This window comes from Brachypodium distachyon, chromosome 2, assembly GCF_000005505.3.
Source record: "Brachypodium distachyon strain Bd21 chromosome 2, Brachypodium_distachyon_v3.0, whole genome shotgun sequence".
In the NCBI taxonomy this organism is placed as follows: Eukaryota; Viridiplantae; Streptophyta; class Magnoliopsida; order Poales; family Poaceae; genus Brachypodium; species Brachypodium distachyon.
In genome coordinates this window covers 59,086,524-59,103,188 of record NC_016132.3, presented here as the reverse complement: position 1 = coordinate 59,103,188, position 16,665 = coordinate 59,086,524, and the positions used below count along the sequence as shown (strand labels likewise).

Here is a 16,665-nt window from a genome sequence, read left to right as displayed (position 1 = left end):
GCGCCGATGTGAGCGGCACCGCTGACCCCACCGTCGCAGGGGTTGGTAGCGACGCGATCGCGCCACCTGACGGCCCAGCTCCCACGGAGGCAGGGCCGGCAACCGGTATAATCTTCGTTACTTCTCCGCAACTGCAATATTTTGTTGGCCAAACTCATGAACGTACCTTTTTTTTTGCAGTGAGCGGCAGCTCACCCGCGGCAAGCCTCTTGGATGCTCCCGCTGGCAGGCGAGGCAGGGGAGGCTCCCCCCGCAAGCCCGACAGCCGCGCAGGGTAACCATCCCGGTCACCTTTGTCTGTTTTTGACAGCTCCATCACTCGCCGATCCTCATGCTTCTCATCGTTGCAGGCACAAGTGCGCCCACACCTGGAACGGGCGCGACCGTGGTCGATCTTGACCCGGTCGTCCAAGTCGGGGGGGCGGAGGTGGAGCCGGAATCGGCTCTCACGTCAAGCCCTGCAGCGGCGGAGACAGGGGCAGCGGTGGACACCGCCGCCGCTGTGACGGCGCCCGGTGACGCGCCCGCAGCTGCGGACGCGACTGGCGCGGGCTCACCCGCCGCCCAGTAGGGGACAGCCCCCGCCGGGAGCAGGGAGGCTTCCCCTGCCCCGGGGCCCCTGGGCGCCGGCGCAGGGGAAATTGCCGAGGAAGGACAGCAAGACCCCTGGGAGCAGGCTGGCGACCTCGCGCACAGCCCCACATCGGCAGCGGGGGCTTCATCATCCTCGGCTGCTCTCCCCGGTACCGACCTCGGCACCCTCGCCGGGGTCGCTTGGAACCCCCTCACCTGGGATCCGAGCATCTTCGAGCGGGGGCACCGGTTCCTGGATGCCATTAGGGACCAGCAACAGGCCTTCGTCACCTCCTTCAACGAGGTGAGGGAGCATCACGCTGCCGCCAAGAACCAACTTGGCGAGGTGCGGGAGGCCATGGAGAGAGAGCGGCGAGAGCTGTCTCGGCTGCGCGAGGAGACGCGCCTCGCCGAGGAGGAGGCGCGGCTGGCCCGGCAAGCCCTGGAGGACGCCCGGGAGTCGGTGGTCCTGGAGGCCGAGCTCCACCGGCAGCTGGAGGCCCAAGATGCGGTGGGAGCGGCGGCTCGGCACGAGATCGAGCTCGGCTTCGCCAAGGACAGAGCGGCCAGGCTTGAGACCGAGCTGGCCGCCGTCCGGGAGGAGCTCGTCAAGGCCAGCGAGGACAATGTGGCCAAGGCCACAGAGCTCGAGAAGCTGGCGGGCCGCCTCAGCAAGGCCAAGGAGGCTGCCATCAATGCCTGGCTTCATCACGGCACGCTGATTGGTCAGCGGAAAATCGAGACCGATAAGCTGCTGAAGATCGCCCAGTCGTTGCGCGACCTGCTGCCCAAGTTCGAGCTGCAGGCGGCGGAAGTGGACGGGACAGATGTCACGACGCTGATCTCCTTCTTCTCCGATCTGGTGGGGAAGCTTGGGGCGCTCGACATCTGGATCGCCCAGTACGGCGCCAACGAAGTCGCCAACTGCGCTCGGGAGGTTGCCGGGACGATCCTCCCGCGGATTCATCTCTGGGACCCGGAGTTTCCCTTCGAGTCCCTGCTGGACGCTTGGTCCGACAGCGAGGACGAGCCCACGCACACCCAAGCAGTGCGCCAGTTCGTTGACGAGGTGGTCGAGCGGATGCAGATGAAGCCGGAGCCAGATCTCCCCGCCGACCCCCCGGCCGAAGACGGCGGCAACTAGCTGCCGCAGCACCCAGCCGTGCTTGCTGCTTCCCGATGTATCTTCTTTTGTTTGCTTTCCCTGCAAGTGTGGCGCTTAGCGCGGTTTGAACAATTATACTTCGGATTAGGCCATGTAATCATTCGACTCTTAGTCAATGAAGTTTTTCGACATGTTCATTGTTCCCGGTGTTGTCTAGCGGGGTGGCCCTTTTAGCCTTTGCGCATTTTGCCTTGTGTTGCAGGGGACTCGCGTGCCTCACACTTGACCTGACCAGGGACCCGGGACGGACCCGCGGTGCCGACCTGGGGCCAAGCGGTAGCGGGGAGCCACTCCACTTGCGGGGTAACTACTCCAAGCCGTCCCCTTCCGGGACGGACCCGCGAAGCCACACGGGGAGCGCACTCCCCCCGCAAGCGTGCTTTTAACACTCCGGCTACGTGCAGGATCTGGGGCCACACCTAACGAGACAATCGCTCAATTTCGTTAAGTTCTTAGCGAATTCAGCGTTCATGTTCAGGCACTTAGCTTTTCCGTTCAATCCAATGTCTCGTGACGCTTGGCGGAAAAGAGCGCCTGGAGCACTGCCTTGGTAGGGACCCACCTCGGGTACCTGTTCAAGAAAAACTGTTTCTGAGGGATGCGGCAGGAGCGCGGGGGCAGGATCGCCGCCAAGGGTAACCGCCGTCGACGATGCTACCACCACGCTCACGCAGCAACCCTCACCTTCAGGGAGGGACCCTGGCCTAGGAGGACTCCACCCCGGGAGCAGCCGCAAGACGGCCATAACGTCCTCGTCGCCAGCTGCGCCCCACCCCGAGCGGCGGGCACGGGTGGCGAGGAAGTTATAGCCTCCCGGCGACAGCGCCCGCAACTGGGGAGACCGGGTTTTTCTAGGGAGCTCGTCCCGAGGGGCGTAACAGCCCTCGTTGCCCGGGAGCAAAATTGCTCGAGGGCCGTGGCAGTGACGTGGTGATGGGCCGGAATGGGCGGCGGGCGCTGACACAAGCGCCATCACAGCGTCCTTGCAACGACCCGCGCCTGAAATAAGGCTCTCTCAAGGGTAATGTGGCCGAGCCACTATGATAGTGCACCCGTCGGCGCAAGGCACGGAGGGCATGCACTACCATAGTGTCTCCGCGGCAGCCCCTGCTCCTTGCGGAGGTTTCTTATGGAGGGACGCGGCAAGGGCACTGCGGCAATGCACCCCCTCAGCGCCGGACGCTGATGGGATGCACCACCACAGTGCCTCTGCGGCGACCCTCGCCCAGGAGCCACCTGCTTGAGGAGGCGCGGCAGGAGCACGGCGGCAGTGCACCCATCGGCGCACGCTGATGGCATGCACTCCCACCGTGCCTTTGCGACGCCCCTCGGGGCGGGCTCGATGGGGTGATGCGGTAAGCGCGAGAGGGCAGGGCACCCGTCGGTGCTAAGCGCTGATGGAATGCACCACCATCGCGCCTCCGTGGCACCGCCCGCCTTAACGGCCCCTTACTCAGCTTTGCTCTGAGCCGTTCCGTGGCTGGGGCGTGCCTTTTATAGGCGCGGGTGGGGGGTTTGCCACTGCGCGCGATGGATCCGCACAGCACCCGTGGCACCCCTCCCTTGAAACGCAGTACAGTCTCCGCCACCATGCATGCCAGGCAACTGTGGTACACGTGGCGGCACCCTCCCAGGTCAGAAGCCTCGGAGTGCAGTGAGTCTCTTGTGTTGCGGTCGTCCCGCACCACAAGGCACCGGTGCATGCCGCGACCCGTGGGCAGCCCACGGGCTTCACAGTGCACAAGATTCCACCCTTTCCTGCAGGTTAGATTCTTACCAGGCCTGAGGTGTTGCAATTTTTTTTCGAAATTCACAAAAATACACAAAGTAACACAGACAAACTCCTCCTGCCTCCCAGCCCCCGGGCACAAAGGGGTCGATGCCCAACTTGGATATGAGCATTCATTTCCCAGGCCCAGCGACTGCGCGGTGCACGTTGCGGGGAGCCCGGCAACTGCACGTCCAGTGATGCACGTTGCGGGCAGTCCGGCAACTGCATGCCCCGTGCCGGAACGATCTGACAACGGGTTTATGTTTTCAACTCTCCAATAGCCCCCCGCTCACATACAAGTATGGAAAGACACTTGTGTGCACTTAAAGCAGGAGACAGAAGACAGAGGAACATGCGAATAAACAAGGCGAATTCAAAGCTTAGGGGCGAAACACTTATCTTTATTCACAATAACTAGTGGTTTACACACGGGGCTGCCTGGCTACACTAGTTCGAGAGGTATGCATCGGCGGCATCACCTGAGGGTCGGGCTCCGCCGCTTCACGGGTAGAACTTGCGCAAGTGCTCAATAGTCCAACTATTGGTCACCGGCAAGCCGTCTTCGGTTTCCAGCCGGACAGCCCCCGGCCTGGTCACCTGCACTACCCGGAAGGGCCAATTTTCCGCTCTCCTGACCCCCGGTACACGGTTTTGTCGAGTTTCGGGCCGGTGCAGATTAATCACCGTTTTGACCGTTTTCGTGGGCTATATATATAGCCCACGGTTTTTTGGTCCCTGGCCGATTTTCCCATGTCGAGTCTACCGGTACACGGTTTCGTGCAGTTCCGGGCCGGTGCAGAAAAGTCACCGTTTTGGCCGTTTTCGTGGGCTATAGCTCACGTTTTTTGGGTACCGAGCCGATTTTCCGCTCTCGTGACCCCCGGTACACGGTTTCGTCCAGTTTCGTGCAGGTGCTGAAAAATCACCGTTTTGGGTGTTTTTGTGGGCTGATTTTCCAAGGTCGAGTCCACCGGTACACTGTTTCGTGCATTTCTAGGCCGAAGCAGAAATGTCACCGTTTTGGCCGTTTTCGTGGGCTATAGCTCATGTTTTTTGGGTCCCGGGCCAATTTTCCGCTCTCGTGACCCCTGGTACACGGTTTCATCCAGTTTCGTGCAACTGCAGAAAAATCACCGTTTTGTCCGTTTTTGTGTGCTATCAGCCACGTTTTATGGGTCCCGGGCCGATTTTCCGCTCTCGTGACACCAGGTACACGGTTTCGTGCGGTTTCGGGCCGGTGCAGAAAAATCACCGTTTTGACCGATTTCATGGGCTATAGCCCACGTTTTTTGGTCCCGGGCCGATTTTCCACTCTCGTGACCCCCGGTACACGGTTTGGTGTAGTTTCGGGCCGGTGCAGAAAAATCACCGTTTTGACCGTTTTCGTGCGCTATAGCCCACGTTTTTTTGGTCCCGGGTCGATTTTCCAAGGTCGAGTCCACCGGTACACGATTTCGTGCAGTTCCGGGCCGGTGCAGAAAAGTCTCCGTTTTGGTCGTTTTCGTGGGTATAGCCCACGTTTTTGTTGTTCTGGGCTGATTTTCCGCTCTCGTGACCCGATACACGGTTTCGTGCGGTTTTGGGCCCGTGGAGAAATATCACCGTTTTGGCCATCTTCGTGCGTATAGCCCACGTTTTTTGGGTCCCGCGCTGATTTTCCGCTCTCGTGACCCCCGGTACACGTTTTACTGCAGTTTCGGGCCGGTGCTGAAAATCTTCGTTTTGGCCGTTTTCGTGGGTATAGCCCACGTTTTTTGGGTCCCCGGCTGATTTTCCGCTCTCGTGACCCCCGGTACACGGTTTGGTGCAGTTTCGGGCCGGTGCAGAAAAGTCACCGTTTTGGCCGTTTTCGTGACCTATATGCTAACGTTTTTTGGGTCCCGGGCCGATTTTCCACTCTCGTGACCCCCGGTACACGGTTTCGTCCAGTTTCGTGCCGGTGCAGAAAAATCACCGTTTTGGCCGTTTTCGTGAGCTATAGCCCACGTTTTATGGGTACCGGGCCGATTTTCCGCTCGTGACCCCCGGTACACAGTTTCGTCCAGTTTCGTTCCGGTGAAGAAAAATCACCGTTTTGACCGTTTTCGTGGGTATAGCCAACGTTTTATGGGTCCAGGGCCGATTTTCTGCTCTCGTGACCCCTGGTACAAGGTTTTGTGCAGTTTCGAGCCAGTGCAGAAAAATCACCGTTTGTCCGTTTTCGTGGGCGATAGCCCATGTTTTTTAGGTCCCGGGCCGATTTTCTAAGGTCGAGTCCCCCGGTACACGGTTTCGTGTAGAAAAATCACCGTTTTGCCCGTTTTTCTGGGCTATAGGCCACATTTTTTTGTTCCGGAGCCGATTTTCCTAGGTCGAGTCCACCGGTAGACCGTTTCAAGCAGTTTCCGGCCCGTGCAGAAAAGTCACCGTTTTGGCCGTTTTCGTGGGGCTATATAACCCACGTTTTTTGGGTCCATGGCCGATTTTCCGCTCTCGTGATCCCCGGTACACGGTTTTGTGCCGTTTCGGGCCGGTGCAGAAAAATCACCGTTTTGACCGTTTTCGTGAGCTATAGCCCACGTTTTTTTGGTCCCGTGCCGATTTTCCAAGGTCGAGTCCACCGGTACACGGTTTCGTGCAATTTCGGGCCGGTACGGAAAAGTCACCGTTTTGGCCGTTTTCGTGTGCTAGCCCACATTTTTTTGGTCCCGGGCCGATTTTCCAAGGTCGAGTCTCCCGGTACACGGTTTCGTGCATTTTCAGGCCGGTGCAAAAAAATCACCGTTTTGGCCGTTTTCGTGGGCTACTCACGTTTTTCGGTCCCGGTCTGATTTTCCACTCTCGTGACCCTCGGCACACCGTTTCGTCCAGTTTCGTGCCGTTGCAGAAAAATCACCGTTTGGCCGTTTTTATGGGCTATAACCCACATATTTGGCTCCCGCGTTGATTTTCCGCTCTCGTGACCCCCGGTACACGGTTTTGTGATGTTTCGGGCCGGTGTAGAAAAATCACTGTTTTGACGTGGGTGCCAAAAAACGTGGGCTATACCCCACGAAAACGGCCAAAACGGTGATTTTTCTGCACCGGCCCAAAATTGCACGAAACCGTGTACGATGGGTCACGAGAGCGGAAAATCGGCCCGGGACCCAAAAAACGTGGACTATAGCTCACGAAAACGGCCAAAACGGTGATTTGTTTGCACCGGCCCGAAACTGCACGAAACCGTGTACCAGGGTCACGAAAGCGGAAAATCGGCTCGGGAGCCAAAAAAAACGTGGTCTATAGCCCACGAAAACGGCCAAAACGTTGATTTTGCTGCACCGGCCCGAAACTTCACGAAACCGTGTACCGAGGGTCACGAGAGCAGAAAATCGGCCAGCCATGCAAGAAACCGTGTACCCTAAAAAATGACATTTCGTGACGGACGAAAAAATCACGTACTTTCAGAAAGACTGTTTGGGTTGCAACAAACGACTTTTTTCCCATGCTACCGTATGAATCTCAAGCATGACTGGCTGGTTTTTTTTCTGTTTCGGGCAAATCGGATCTAAAACCATGAACATCTTGTCGGGTTCTCACTGAGCTTCGTGTCCCCGTAGGAAATTCAAAAAAAATCAAACCGCCGCGAAATCTTCATGGAGTATCATCGATTGAGTCGTAGTTGGCGTGTAAAAAACTGAGAACATTCCGTGATGGTCGAAAAAAATCAGGTTCTTCCAGAAAGACCGTTTCGGTAGATCAAACGACTGTTCGAAACAGAGCCCATTTTTTCGGCCTCCACGGAATTGGACCAATTTTTTTTCCCATGCTACCGTATGAATCTCGAGCATGATTGGCTGATTTTTTTCATGTTTCGAGCAAATTCGGATTTAAAACCATGCAAATCATGTCGGGTTCTCACCGAGCTTTGTATCCCCATAGGAAATTAAAAAAATCAAACAGCCGCGATACCTTCGTGGAGTGTAATCGATTGAGTCTTAGTTGACGTGTAAAATAATTGACGACATTTCGTGACGGTCGAAAAAATCACGTGCTTCCAAAAAGACCGTTTGGGTTACATCCAACGACTTTTCGAAAAGGCGCGCATTTATTCGGCCTCCACGGTATTGGACCAAATTTTTCCCCATGCTACTGTATGAATCTCAAAAATGACTGGCTGATTTTTTTCGTGTTTCGGGCAAATTTGGATTTAAAACCATGCAAATCATGTCGGGTTCTCACCGAGCTTTGTATCCCCGTAAGAAATTCAAAAAAAATCAAACAGCCGCGAAACCTTCGTGTAGTCTCATCGATTGAGTCGTAGTTGCCGTGTAAAAAAATTGAGGGTCGAAAAAAAAGACCTTTTGCGTTAACATTAAATGACTTTTTGAAAGGGAGCGCAAATTTTCGGCCTCCACGAAATTGGACCAAAATTTTTTCCCATGCTACCGTATGAATCTCAAGCATGACTGGCAGATTTTTTTCGTGTTCCGGGCAAATTCGGATTTAAAACCATGCAAATCATGTCGGCTTCTCACCGACCTTTGTATTCCCGTAGGAAATTAAAAAAAATCAAACAACCGCGAAACCTTCATGGAGTGTCATCGATTGAGTCGTAGTTGTCGTGTAACTAAACTGAATAAAAAAATCACTGTTTTTTTCATGGGCTATAGACTTGTGTTTTGGGTTTTCAAACGATATTTCTATTTCTTGACCTCATTATACAATTTCATGCCAACTTCAAGCCCGTGGTAAACTACTTTATATCACAAATACACGACAAAGAAAGGAATGCTTTTGGTAGTAAGATTAAATCCATAAAGGTTGGTAGAGAAGAAACAATTATGTTGTGCTGAACTTTATGATGCTTCTGCTACTAAGTCATAGTTTTGCATCGTTGAATTATGTTGTGCTTAACTTATTTAATAATCTGTTATGGAAAAATATATATAAAAGCAAGAAGTTCGTTAGCCAAACATAAAAATAGTTAAAAGCTAGTTGAAAAAGCTAGATTATCATAATGACATAAAGTTTGAACTTCTGCTACTAAAGCTGAAGTTTCTAAACCACCTTACTTCATAAAACATAAAGTAGGGGGATCAGAAAACATTAACTATGGGGAATCAGAAAACATTAATGTACAACGGTGCATTGTTTATCTTTCTTTTCTTTTTTTCAATAGTTTCCTGAGAATAGTTATTGACAGATGAAATTCAAGGCTAGAATCATCAAACTCATCGTTAGTTCAAAATAGCGGTAGAGGAATATGAGCAGGAAATTAGAGGAAGAACCATATGTTGTTGACTTGACTTGTCAAAAAAAATATGTCGTGAACTTCAGGTGTAGCCATTTAAGAAGCTGATGCTGATTCGGTAGCTACAATCACTTCCAGGACAGAATCAAGTCTTTCATTTGTGAAATCTTCAATCCTTTCAGAAATGCTTGCCATGGTAAATAGCTTATTAGCTACATGGTAAACACAAAAATGGCAAATCTAGTGAACAAAACACACATAGGAACATCTTTCTTACAAGCAGTAAGGTTATACTTCCAGCAAAAAAAGTTGATTATACTTGATGACAAAAAAGGAACAGGGATTAGCACTGTAGATTATACTTCCAGCAGAAAAGTTGTAATGGACCATAAAAACATCACAAAGGACCATTATGGAAGTATTAAACTGTAATTAACAGTTCAATCTAAAGCTCATTTAAGTGAATGGGAAATAGAAATGACCAACCCCTGATTGTATTTTATATATTGAAACACCCTCAAAAGAAGCAGGTAACTGATTTGGTGCTTCACAATTCTACCAAGAATGTGAAAATTGTAATTACATCTTCAGAGTTTAATCTAAAGCTCATGTAAGTGAATGGGAAATAGAAATGACAAACCACTGCTTGTATTTTATGAATGGAAACACCCTCAAGAGAAGCAGGTAACTGATTTAGTGATTCACAATTCTACTAAGAATGCGGAAATAAAATAAAACTGTAATTCATGACGAGTTTGCTTCCTTTGGCACTCTACCACCAAATCAGAAGTCAAAACAGATAACTCTCACGTTGCCACTCGCAGATGTCCCAGGCATGTTATTGTCAGTTTACAACAAATCAGACCAACAGTATCAGAGATACATCATGGTATCCGTGCAGCACCTGCAAAACAATCTTGCAATATCTGTCCAGATTGAAAGTTCACATGATAAGGTTCCTGACAGCAATTAGACCTTGAGGTACCCTATCACACTCTGAAGATTCTTATCCTGCTTCTCATTATTTTCAGAACATAAACTCTAGCAGCTTTAAAGCACCTTCAGATAAATATGGTATATCACAAAGCAATTTGACAAACGATTTCTCTGAAGATGGTAACATATCACAAAGTTCCCAAAGTTCTAAGGAGACATACTACTATCAAAACAAACAATTCATAAAGAGATGTTGCAGTTCTAGATGAAAGAAAGTCCTGATCCTGTTCTGCCTCATGATATAACCTGTTCATAATGCAGTGTCAACTCGTGTCCCTACTTAAGGAAAAGATAGATCATTTGGAACTGTCATACTGACTGAAACTACGTAAGTAACCACAGAAACAAAGTTGCACTAAATAGAAGCCGCTTAAGCATTGTCATATAAAGATATAGTCATCCTTTCTACATATTAGCTTGCTACATGAAATCACTGAACAAATAGGCCAATAGTAGATATATCATATATGAAAAATAACTGGACGTGCTCACTCCGTAGTTCACTGACTCAACCACTGACTCGCTGGTTGAACCACATATCATAGACATAGCACAAAAGTATGAAGTGCAAACTATTGCAAGTGATGGAGAACGAACATCATTTTCTTGTGGCAGTATTTTTTTTTTTTTGGTTGAAATTCTCATGGTGCTTGTTACTCCCTCCGTTCCAAAACACAACTCATATAGATTTGTGCACTTGGACCAAGGCAGCTCTCGTTTCTAGTGCCTGACCACTCATATTGGATTAATAATAAATGGATGTGAGTAGTTATTGGCCGGGTGCGGGTACCAAGAGAAAAATGAGGTGTGTTTTGGAACAAATGGGAAAAATCTATATGAGTTGTGTTTTGGAATGGAGGGAGTAGGTCTAATCCTCCGTTGTTTGTCAGAAAGGCTATTTATTGGCTCCTATGATAGGAACTCTATGTAAGTGCTTAGCAATAATAAACTTAGTTACGATATACAAATCAGGTGATTCAATCTGATTTCCCTCGATTCATACACCCAATAGACTAAGCTCTGATTTGAGATTTTTCAGGTTAAATCGCTAGCCATCAAGTTTATGTGCTGGTTCATAAGTAATTAACTAAGAGCACCCTTACAGAAACTATCTACTCCCTCCGTCTCAAAATAAGTGGATTGGATTTGTATAGATTCTTATACAAATTCATGCCACTTATTTTGGAACGGAGGGAGTATATGATGTTCACATGTTGTACATCTTACCTCAATATTTATATAAATAGATTGCACATGCTTTTAGAGAAGCACCCAAGGGTCGAACTCCAAAGGAAACTGCACCAGAAAGTAAGATTTAGTAACAAGATAAGACAGTTTCTAATACTCCCTCCGTACCATATTAAGTGCGCAATTTTGTCTAGATTCGCATGTATCTAGAGGCGTTTTAGTGCGTAGGTACGTGCGTATCTAGACAAAGTTGCGATACTTACTATGGGACGGAGGGAGTAATAAACAAGAGCAGAACTAAGTTCAGTGTGTCTATGCCTAAACCCCAATATTAATAAAAGCAGTAGTTTAAGCAAGTAGAATTTTAACCTCCTAGCCACGTAAGCAAAAAAAGCAAGTAAAATTAACCTCCTTCTGGCCCGATTGAGTTGCCATGCAGTAACTGCAATTCCAACTTTCAGGGAGCAATAGCACGGCTTCAATGAAGCACGCACAGGCCCTGTTTTGGTTGGGCAATGGCTTAGGGCATCCACAAAGACTGATTTTTAATCAACTCTTATTTAAAACTAGACTATGATAGCGTGCGTTGTCGCGCCCGTATCTATAATTGAGAAGAACCAAGTTTGAAATTAATGATAAAGTTATTTGAAAAGGAAAAATTATTTTACTTAATTCAAATGGAAAATTTATTTTTATTTCAAGCAGAACGCAGAAGTACGCATGATAGGAATCATGGAAATTTACATAACCCTGCACAGGATAACCTGTAGCCCTGTGTCTAGAATTGTACGCAAAGGGGAAGCTATAGCAAGCGTCAGAACGCTTAGCTTTAGAAGCTAGATCATGTGCTACTACGTTCAATCTCTGGGCACATGTCTAATCTGAGTGGTGGAGAATGAACCCAAAGAGTATGCCAAGTTGAGGCACCGCATGATTAAAAAAAATGCCATAAGAAAAATATTTTAGGAGGCAAAGGATAATCCAGACTACCAGAGCAGAATCCAAGTATCTGCCAGAGTCCTGGGAGTGTCTCTATGCTGCCTTTTTTCATTGATAGATTTGTATTTCGATTACTACCTGCTATATATTATGTGTAAACTATCTAACGAAAAATGTGTAAACTATCAAAAACCACGGAAACATGCAGACAGTCGCCACTGCCTATCCACCAAAGCAGCCAAAACAAGTATCGGAAGTATCTTATTCATTGGAACTATGCCGCTCGTTTTCAGCTAGCCAAAAGGGTATCTACATTCGATCGTAATTCTTTCAAATTAAAGCATCATAGGAAGTAACATGTAAATACTACACCAACTGTGGTACTCCCTCCATTCCAAAATACACCTCATATAGATTTGTGCACTTAGACCAAGGCAGCTCTCGTTTCTAGTGCCTGACCACTCATATTGGGTTAATAATAAATGGATGTGAGTAGTTATTGGCCGGGTGCGGGTACCAAGAGAAAAATGAGGTGTATTGTGGAACAAATGAGAAAAATCTATACATGTTGTATTGAGGAATGGAGGGAGTAGCTAAGTGCAATTATATGGTGGGAAAAACATGGGATAAACTATAAAGATCTAATTGGTGCACTGAACACTTAGGGAGCATCACTTTGCCGAGCTGCATGGAGCATCAAAATCATACATGGTGTTAAGAGGTGATTTATAGATGGCAAAAGAACATATGTAGCCAGAAGTAATCTATGACATTAAAATGCTAACTATTTCAGATGCGATAAAAACCAAGTTGCGTGGCAGGGACCAGGGTATAACGTGAAAGATCTTATTTGCTCCTGCCAAGATCATCAAGAATCAGGCAAGGAATCCAGATACCCATGAGAAAATAGAAGGCAATGAACTAAATAAACACCTATTGAGAACAGCAGGAAAAATCAGCAAGTCGCACGTGTGCGCACACAAACCCAAAAGGCGAATATGCGGATAATCGCAAACAATCTGAGACAGAACACTTCTAGGAATGTACTCCCTCCTTCCCATTTTATTTGTCGTTTTAGCTAAATCCCAAATACCAAGGAGCAATTCAATGCTTTGGAAAATATGCATCTTAGCCAGTAAATAGTGCGGCTGGAAACGCTTAGATAGACTCAATCAATTGAATGCATGCAGTAACTGCACGCGTGAGCGCTGGATGCCCACTAATTCATGCATGCCAACCAATGAACTCTCCTGCATGTAACAACTCCCTCTCTCTCCACATTCAATCTTCTTGCTCCGTCCCCACCCAGCGCTGCATGCGGTGTGTTTTCTTTTGAAAGCGGACGAGTTTTTTGGCCAGCTCTTTTATTACACGCTAACACGACACTTAAACTGGGAAATAAATAAAAACCTAAAACGACGTTTAAAATTGGATGGAGGGAGTAGATGATTACTCAGCAATGTGAACATGGTCCTAAAAATGGCACTTATTTATAGAATCAAAAATTAATAACACTTTGGCCTGAATCCCCGATAGCATCCTAGTTTAAAGTAAAGGAAACAGTCAAACCTAACCCCTTTCTGCTTCGACTTGTCCAGTGGTCAAACAAAACACAACTTTATAGAGTTAAAGCATGTAGGCCTTCATGTGTACCCTTGAGCCTAAAAGAACTTGGAAAGATTCTCAGAGATAATTGGACAATCAGCTGTTTTGAGCTAAGAGAGAGAAAATAGAAATTAAAAGCTCTGGCTTTAATACGAAGAATATATGTAGGGTTAACTTGGAAGGCAATTTCTATTGCAACTTTAATCAAATCCCCTTGTAACAGTATGGTATAAATAAAATACAGATTTGTGTTACTTGTTCGATCTCAACTATGTCATACACAAAGTGGATCGTTAGCTTGGTAATGAGCAATCCAAGTTTGTTTGAAAGCTAAAAGCGGTTCAACGTGTGTTTACATAGAAGATTGTTAGTTGTTACTAAAGATATCACTATAGTAATGTAAACTGGAAATGCAGACCGAAAACTAACCTCATGGTGTATGAAGCTCAATCGTGCTTGCTGAGATCAATATAAGAATTTCAGGAATTTTTTTATGAAAGGCGTGGCTGCAGAACTGGATCCTTGTGACCAGATTGTAGACCCAGCATTAGTACCACTAGCATACTCATATGAACACTAAACTTTTTTGAGCTCTCCCTTCTGGTTGGTGACAGGACCCAGCAAAACCATGGTTCTACAGTGCCACATGAAACATCAGTACATCTTCAAAATGTCCTAGGATTGGTGAAACAGTTACATAATAGTCCAAAAGCAATGGAAATATTTTTCCAGCAGCATGCTCAGTGAGTAATGATATTAGAGCAGAAGTATACTTCACCTACAAAAAAAGATACAATGGAATCACTTACATGAAACAAGCCAATGGACCTTTTAATTAGTAGACTGTATTCAGAGTGGACAAAATACAAATAGTAATCAGCAGAAAAAAGCTTCATACATTTCCACTGCTAGGTTCTCCATATGAATTACTTCATGGACTACTATATGGAGGAGGCATGCCTTTTGGCAGCCCTAACCTGCCTGTAAACAATCCAATGCAAAATGAAAGGTCAAACCAAGGCAACATGTTCCCTTGGGAGCGCCTTAATAAGATATCGCTAAAGAATATTCCAATGTCATCATTGATATTGATATTTTATCAGCAATAGCAGAGATTAGCACAGCTCCAACCATCCCATCAGAATTACCTACATTTACCACCCCACCTATTCTACCATCATCACTCCACAGAGATAACCCATCTTGTTATATTGTGATTAAGCCCATATCCAACGCATAATCAGTGTATGCCTTATACAGTATTGCTGGATCTGTTAGTCCATTGTCAAATGCAAAACCTGAAAATAAAAGAAAGATGGGATTACAAAAAACAAAAACCTTTCACGACACAAAACAATATGGATACCGCCAAAATGAGAAAACTAAAACCTTCATTGGTAAGAAGTGAGCAAGAAAGAGGTGATGAACGAACTGCTAACAGTGCACCTAAGGACATTCCATTCCCATCTGTGGTTGTTGGTCCTAGTGGGAGGAAGAGGAGTGGAACAAATCGGATCTACTCCATATGAGCACAGTAGGGCTGTCTGAAACCCAGGTGGAGGTGCAGGAGGATAAGATATGAGCAGGGGGAGGGTGCACCTGCGGGCGGCGGCGCTAGGGAGAGGAATCGTGTCGAAGCTGTAGGGAACTCGTGAGGTCCGACCGCTCCCCACACCCAGCCTCTCGCCTCCACCAGCATGCGAGGTCTTCCGGTCGCCATCCCCATCCATGGCCGCCGGAAATCGAACCGCGACTGTGCCTGAATCGCGACGGGGCTCGACTTTTGGGTGATGGCGGCGCTGGACCCGAGCTCCCCCCCCCCCCCCCCCCCATCCAGATACGCGGGCGATGGGAGAGCACGGGCGGAGGACCCAGTAGGGCGGTCGCCCTACCTTGATTTTTGCCTCAGTTACGAATTGGGGGAGATTAAGGAGAAGAAACGGGGGGCTAAAGGGCGGAATCCGTTGGTGGGGTGATGGGAGGAGAAACTGTCGTGAGCGAGAGAATCGAAGGGGAGATAGATACCTGCGGTGGAGGCGCCACGCGCGAGGAGGAAGACGAGCGAGGGGACTGGGGCGGCGCTCGGCAGCCGGAAGGGGGAGGAGTGGCGGCGCTCGTGGGAGGAGGAAGGCGAGCGAGGGGACTGGGGCGGCGCTCGGCAGCGGGACGGGCGCTCGCGCGAGGAGGAAGACGAGTCTAGGGCAGCCAGATTTTTTTTTGGTGGATCTTAGGGCAGCGAGATGGGCCAGAAGGCGGGCGGGAGTGCGGCACCAGAAGAAAAAGGTAGATATATATGGGCTCCGGCCCGTGGATTCGGAATTCATCTTATTTCCAAAAACAATTTGTCTTTCGTCTTTACGTCCTTTTCTTTATTCTTTCAAAAGGTAAATCACATAATATTTTATTTATATTGCCATTAATTTCAGCATATTAAAATTAGAAACGTTGATGACCTATTAATAGGTCCCTCTGTGCAATGGATCACCAGTATTAAAATTAGAAGAGTAAAATGCACCGCAGGTTCTATGACTATTGGAGGTGTGTCATAAGTCCTAATTCTTTAAAAGTGCATATCTGTACCTTAATTCTTTTTAAGTTGTTCACCCGCGGTCCTAAAGTAGGCTGAGCCGCTGCTGAACGGCCAGGTGGCAAGTCGATTGCTACGCTGGATAACTGACGGGTCGTTGGAAATTGCAAATCAATGAGAAATCAGCAAAATTACCAGGTGATTTGGGCACTTGTAGAACACTTTGTCTAGGTCCATCTCTAATTGACACACGAGACGAGGTATAGTCCTTATTTGACAACACGGCACTTCACCAATGGCAGGCCGGTAGGAGAGGCTGGGAGCGGCGACACAAACAATGGGAGGAAAAGATAGAAGAATGAGAGAGAGAGAGAGAGAGAAAATTTGCCAGCTGTAGTCTCCATTGTTAATAAGGGGGTTTCCACAAACTTTCAGACCACCGAAACGGCAAGAAAACTCCCGCCCGACGACCCTTGGCCGACATGGCAGTGGTCAACTTGCCACCTCGGCCTCATTTAGGACCGCGGGTGAACAACTTAAAAAGAATTATGGTCCAAATATGCAATTTGAAAAAAATAGAACTCAATTGACACACGTCCAATAGTTATAGGACCTGCGGGGTGCAATTTACTCAAATTAAAATTGTATCTTCAAGTTCAAGATAGGACATATCTTTGGCATTCATCTAC

General features: G+C 48.1%; 1 long non-coding RNA gene across 3 annotated transcripts; it reads right to left on the bottom strand.

Annotated features, from left to right (window-relative positions):
• Positions 1 to 9,199: 9,199 nt before the first annotated feature.
• Positions 9,200 to 15,536, bottom strand: LOC104582971. 3 transcript variants are annotated; one of them, XR_002963391.1, is made up of 5 exons: positions 15,475 to 15,536; positions 14,348 to 14,747; positions 13,879 to 14,227; positions 10,945 to 11,013; positions 9,200 to 9,963 (listed from the first exon to the last, which is right to left on the bottom strand). It is a non-coding gene; the product is annotated as an uncharacterized LOC104582971 (long non-coding RNA). The 3 variants fall into 3 exon arrangements; XR_731081.3 differs by lacking the exon at positions 15,475 to 15,536 and adding an exon at positions 15,049 to 15,467; XR_002963392.1 differs by lacking the exon at positions 15,475 to 15,536 and adding an exon at positions 14,839 to 15,001.
• Positions 15,537 to 16,665: the final 1,129 nt, after the last annotated feature.